At 33.6% G+C, this 7,295-nt stretch overlaps 1 pseudogene; it reads left to right on the plus strand.

The window, feature by feature from the left end:
* The window catches only part of LOC104224615 (protein VACUOLELESS1-like), a 78,293-nt pseudogene extending 71,930 nt beyond the window's left edge, over positions 1–6,363 (plus strand).
* Positions 6,364–7,295: the final 932 nt, after the last annotated feature.

Raw genomic sequence — 7,295 nt, forward strand, 5'->3', positions numbered from 1 at the left:
AGCATTGCCACGGGAGAGAAAGTCTCGTCATAGTCGAATCCTTCTTTCTGACGATATCCCTTGGTAACAAGACGGGCTTTATAGGTCTCCACCTTTCCGTCTGCTCCAATCTTTTTCTTAAAAACCCATTTACAACCTATAGGTTTTATATCCTTTGAAGGTTCAACTAAAGTCCATACTTTATTTTCCTTCATAGATTCCATTTCGGATTCCATGGCCTTTTGCCACTTCTCATAATCAGAACTTTGTATAGCCTCTTCATAGGTCTTAGGGTCATCATCATTATGATCAACCTCATTTGATACATCATCTTGTACCAATAAATTTAATCTAGTTGGTACATGACGTTCTCGTGTAGACCTTCTAAGAGGTACTTGTACAACCTCTTCACCTTGTGCTGGATTTGGTTGTTGTTCAATTTGGTTTAGAACTGGTTCATTAACCTGTTCTTGAACTTCAGTTAGTTCTTGAACTTCAACCGTTGAAGATGGCAACTTCCTTGGTAACTTCAAAACATCCAATAAAGGTTCTTCAACTTGGGTCTCATGATCTTTATATTGTGTTGATTCATTACTTTCTTGAACATCATCAAGTTCTATTTCTCCATTATAATTTCCTTCTAAAAGAAATTCCCTTTCCAAAAAGGTTGCTCCTCTGGCCATAAACACTTTATGGTCAGAAGGGTGATAGAAATAATATCCCATTGTTTCCTTGGGATACCCAATGAACCTACACTTATCTGATCTTGAGTCAAGTTTATCATATTGTAGTCTCTTAACATAAGCTGGACAACCCCCAAACTTTAATATGTTTAAGGTTAGGCTTACATCTTTTCCATATCTCATATGGTGTTGTAGAGACTGACTTAGTGGGAACTTTATTAAGTAAGTATGTTGCTGCTTCCAAAGCATATCCCCATAAATTTATTGGAAGATCAGTGAACCCCATCATAGATCTCACCATATCTAATAAGGTTCGATTTCTCCTTTCAGACACACCATTGTGTTGTTGTGTACCTGGAGGTGTCCACTGTGAGAGAATTCCATTCTCTCTGAGATATCTGGTAAAATCTTCACTAAGATATTCTCCACCTCTATCAGACCTTAGTACTTTGATACTTTTACCAGTCTGCTTCTCAACTTCACTACGGAACCTTTTGAACATTTCAAAAGATTCAGACTTGTGTTTCATAAGATACACAAATCCATATCTTGACATATCATCAGTGAAGGTGATGAAGTAAGAATATCCACCTCTAGCTTGAATTTTCATGGGCCCACAAACATCTGTATGAATTAGTCCCAATAATTCAGAAGCTCTTTCTCCACTTCCAGTAAATGGAGATTTGGTCATTTTTCCTTTGAGACAAGATTCACAAGTTGGATATGATTCAAAATCATATTTGTCAAGGTACCCTTCCTTGTACAACTTGTTAATTCTTTTCTCTCCAATATGACCAAGCCTACAATGCCAAAGGTATGCATGATTTACTTGATCATCTCTTTTCCTCTTAAGACTTGAAACATGCATAATCGAATTAGCATTCACATTAGGTAAGACATAAACGTCATGTTGGAGATAGCCATTCACATATAAATTATCACTATAATAAATAGAGCAAATACCATTACCTATATTAATGCGAAAACCACGTTTGTCTAACATAGAAGCTGAAATTATGTTCGAAACAAATTTAGGAACGTAATAACAATCATCCAACATAAGTACTTTGCCCATAGGCATTATTAAAGAAATCGATCCTATAGCTACGGCCGCAACTTTTGCACCATTTTCAACTTGTAGATTAACTTCTCCTTTCTTTAGCCTCCTACTTATCTTAAACCCTTGTAACATATTACATATGTTATAACCACTGCCAGTATCTAATACCCATAGTGAAGAATTAGTAGTAGCTAAAGAGACCTTGAAAACATTTTTCATTAATATCTCACCTTGTTTCTTGTCCTTTAGAGTTGCAAGATAGTCCTTGCAATTTCTCTTCCAATGCCCTTTCTTCTTACAGTAAAAACATTCAGCATCATATACTGACTGCAAGATCAAATCTTCAGAAAGCTCTTTACCAAGCTTGTACCCCAACTTCTCATATTCTTCTGTAAGAACAATCATATAATTGACAGGGGTACAACTGGAGAGTTTTCAATGTCCAATTGTGTATCAACCATCTTCTTAAGATATTCAATGATTGCAATTGGATCCATATTCTGATGTTTCCTCTGGAGTTCAGAACTCATAGAAGCGAGAATGATGTGTTTAATAGCAAGGCATTCTTCCAAGTATTTCTGATAAACCTTGGTGCCTTGAACATCATTCTCTGGTGGGATTATCTTTGCAGGCTTATCGATCACATCAATGAGCTTTTCATGCATGAGAACAATTCTCAAATTTCTATACCAGTCATCAAAGTTTGGTCCTACCAACTTGTTGGTCTCAAGTATTTCGCGCAGTGATATAACAGACATATTGAGAAATCTAAAATATAGAAAAGAAAAGGCAATAATATAAGAACATATTTGCATATATCATAAAGACATGGACTTTTATCTAAATGATATTTCCACTAATTATTTTAAACTATTTACCCTCATTATAGTTTACGAAATCTTTATTTCTATTAGTGGAGTAAAGGAATCCTTTAACAATATGTATGAGCCCCTTGGAAGTCAAGTCGTTTCTCACATATATTTTAAAGGTAGGTACTCTTACCAATTGTATCTCCATACAATTTCCTTAAATAGCTCTATGTCAAATAGCCCCCTGGTAGTCAGGTTGATCCTATTGGCATAGTTGAGTTCAACCATCATGATAGCAAAGAACTTATTAAATTTTATACTCCTCCGGGTGGTCTAGGCGTTTAGTGTAAAATTGAATAATTCTTTCAATCCATACATCTAATGCAATAAATAATTTTAACATATTCTCAAACTATAAGTCTCCTGGTAGTCAGGCCGCTCCTTATAAACAAGGAATAAGTAAAATTATTTACCTTGATGGATAGCTCCAGAATAAAATATCTTATATTTTATTATTTAAGAACTCAAATTTTAGTAAGAGGGAATTGTTACTAAAACAATTTTTAATAACATGAAGATCAAATCTTTTATAGCGTGTGAATTTAGTTCAAGTTGTCTACACGCTTAGTCCTTAATTAATTTACATCACATGTAATAAATAATTCAGAATTATGTAATGAACAAGCACATGACATAAAAACGAAATTCAACATCCTCTAACATGTTTATCTTATATATCACATAAAAAGAATTCATGCCAGAATATTATTATTAATTAACATCTCATGAATTAATAACAATTAAAATAACAATAGAATCATGTAACCGATTATAGATTCCCATCGTATCTAATACATAATTTCAAATTCAAGTTATGAACTATCTCAATAGTTATATGAATACATATTTTATCTACAATAAAATAATATCAACATTCAAACGATTTGACTATCGCACAAGACACATGTATTATGGTTTGAACTTTTCAAATATGATATTAAAATATTTCGTAAATAAATTTTAGACACAATAAACCACTGCTCTGATACCACTGTAGGATTGCGTATAGGTGTTCGTAACACGCAGCAGAAGACAATAACAATCCTAGGCAGATCTTTTCATGTTTAAAATTTATTTACATATCAATAGATCGGATCTAAGACGTACCTAGTGAAGAAAGCCTTGTTTCAAATTCTTCGATAGTGCGAAGACAATATGTGTATCCATACCGAGACTGATCTTTGCTATCAACTCTTTGATCAACGAAACCTGCGAACAAATTGAACGGAAAACTTGTGCTGAAATTTTTCTCAAAAATCTCAACTCAAAGATAGAAGAACAAGAAACACTTTTCTTGTAATTGTATTTTCTCTCTTGGCTTTGTATTGCACTCTCACTTTCACAAAGTGTTTTTCTTCTCAAGAATAATAATATGCCGGCAAATTTTCTCCATCACCCTTTATATAGCATCACCTATAAACTCTTTTCCTATTTGGGTGAGGTAATGATTTACTTAGGGTAAATTTATTCCAAAAATAAACTTTGTATAATTTTCCACAAAAAATTAGAATCCCATTCAAATGGGTTTTCCCGAACAGTCACGTGATTGTTCCAACTCAAAATCGGAATCAGTTGTTTTCATATTTACAAAATATTAATCCCATTCCAAATGGGATTAATCTGAAATAATCCAATTCCAAATTGGAATTACTTACCAAGCCATTTATTAATATTATATTTTATATACATCTTATACAATATAAATATTAATTATATATATATATATATATATATATATATATATATATTTCAACCAAGAGATATAATTCAATTTCTATTTCAAATAGAAAATTTCAATTTGTTCACAGTATTAATTATATCTTCTGTGCTAGCAAAGATTATAATAATATTTCATTTGGACTAATAATTTATTTGACTAATTAAATTCTATAATTTAATCATCAAATAACAAAATAATAAATCCTTTAGCAAAGATCAGAACACTCGTTAGTGTGCGACCACATAGATTCAATACTAAACCGGTAGTAAATTGATCACATCAATATACTAATCAAGGGTGACGTCTAGCAACACTCCTTAACGACCGGATAGAATGAAGTATACAATTTACTCTCAAGAACCAGTAGAAGAATAATGTAGTAATTCTTTATGTCCTTATAGCTCTGGATCACCTTAGGATATGGTTCAACTGTCAAATCCTAATAGGCGACCAACTATGTGTCCATGTCAATTATATTCGACCATTGAATGACCTAAGAAACTCTTTTCTTCTTTCATTCAATTACCCTGACCAAGGTCTTAGTTTGGTCGTTTATAATTCATGACAACATGGAGCTTAAACTCATTACCAAGAGTTGACAGATTCCATCTTGATCAATCACTAATTCTACAAGCATTTAATCATACCCAATATCCTTTCAACTATCGCCCTAGGGCCATAGGTGTCTAGTATCAAAGCACAATAAATAACTTGTCAATTACTATGACGATCTCAGGTCAAAGGAAACGGTTACATCACATTCTTCAAGAGAATATCCTATTGACAGTTTATGGTAATTCTAACCATTAGGAATTATCCAATGAGTCGGTTCAATGATCATATCTCTATATGCATCATCTATCTATGTAATTTAGTTAATGAGATCAACTAATCTTTATCTCATAAAGACGATCACATAAATATTGATCTAATCGGATTACTAATGTCCAAATTAATAATCCTACGATCAAGAACAAATTTAGATTAAATTATAAGAAACTTCACTCTCATTATCATGATCTCCATCACAATGTCAAGTCTCAAAATTTAATCAAGGACCTTATCAAATTAATCAAGCAATTAATAACAATGATAAAAGAATATCAAATGTCATATATATTTTATAAAAATATGTTCAAAACATCAAATGTGATATTGGATCTAGGGCATATCTACTATATCGCTAACATTTCCCACCCCAACACCCAGTTCTTCCATGAAAAAGGAAGAGAGGAGAATGAACTGATGATGAAGATGAAAAGACGTTGGGTTACATAATCAACAGTAAAGATGCATTTGCTGCATCAATTAAAGTGATTTTTCTTGCTTATGGGATCTGTGAATTCATTAACAGGCTTTATGCCCGAATTGGAATGGCCAAGGAAGCTGCCGATGCTGATTCTCAGGCTAAAGATAATGAATTACTTGGGAGGTTGAAGCAGACTTTTGCTCAAACTGCAGCTGCTTCATCAATTTTTGACACACTGCGAGACCGGTTATCCTTCCCAAGTGTTTCTTGATGCCGGCCATCTCTTAGCTGCCTTTGGTGTGAGCCTGTTGTTGTTGTTGTTATGACTTTTCCAAATTAACATTGATTGAGGATTGATAGCGTTGGAGTGATGCTGTTCCACAGCACAATAAAAGAAGCCCTTGGAACCCATCCGCTACATGCCCTCTCTCCTTGCCTGTTTTTTCTATAATCTATAGCGTTTGAGGTTGTGGAAGCGTTTGAATCCGGTAAAGATGCCTCATATTCTAGATCTTGTGAATAGCTTGGCTGGAAACGATATATGAAAGCATGTGCTGATGTTTCTCCCTGAATCGGTAACAGAATTCGTTTGAGCTCTTAACATTTCCATGGTATGTAGTTTCGATTTCTATGTGGCTGATGTAACATCCTCAGTGGATGTTCGGAAATAAACTGACTCCACCAGCTCGCTGGTAATGTTTTGCTTGTTTTTCCAACTCGTTTGGACTCTTGTTTCTGTCCTATGTACATCACAGGATACTTTGCTGGTTCGAGTACATACTTGAGAATTAATGATTGAGAAATCGTGGGAATTTTAGAACGTTATAGTGATATGCTGTTCTTATCTACTATTTTCATGTGATGGATACTTTCAGATTGTGCTTGTTTATCTGTACGGAATGATTTAATGAGCATCTAATTTCTCTGTTTTACTCGGTGTATTTTGACACTTCATTTCTCGTAACATCTAGATAGTCCAGCTTAATACAAGTTCGTTGCGTATTAGGTTGATCGTGTATGTGAAGTGCTTGAAAAATATACGTTGAAAGTACCAGAGCTAGACCAAGGTTTGATGGTAATATTGGCCTTTCCCATAGGAAAACCCCCCAGTGTTAATTATCATACAAAAACAAGATTTACAACTAAGTGGTAGCTAACTGTTATTTCAATACAATTCTTTTTTAAATGTCAATACGATTGGTTATGTTAAATCGATTCTCTAGCAATCCTTTTAAATCATTAGAAATAGCTAGATAATTCGTGTCACAATTGAAGACGGCAAACTGTTACTTTAGCAAGATATGAAATGAGCAATATGGGGGTGGGGGAATACTATATCTGTTTTCAATCTATTTTCTTATATGAGCCTTTGGAAATTAGAGGTAATTTCCTTTGCAATAATCCAGATTTATTATGCTCGTTTTCCCCCCTTTTTTTCGCGTATTATGTTCTTAGAATTCATTAAAAATGGTGTACCATTAGTATGTACAACATTCCACTTTGTTTTTGTCTTTTTCCACTTTGAAAGCAGAATGAAGTCGAACTTTGAGTATTACTGATAATTAGGTAGTATAAAGCTTTTGCTAGTAATTAAATTTCAACTTGAAGAAGTCAAACATGTTGGTTGTCAGTTCTATTTAGTATTTATGTTCCACAGTATTAGGCCAAATAAAGAAAACAAGTGATGACTAGCCTGTAGTTTTATCACGACTTCAAGGAAATTGAAAAGGAAGCA

This window comes from Nicotiana sylvestris, chromosome 7 (assembly GCF_000393655.2).
Source record: "Nicotiana sylvestris chromosome 7, ASM39365v2, whole genome shotgun sequence".
Taxonomy (NCBI): Eukaryota; Viridiplantae; Streptophyta; class Magnoliopsida; order Solanales; family Solanaceae; genus Nicotiana; species Nicotiana sylvestris.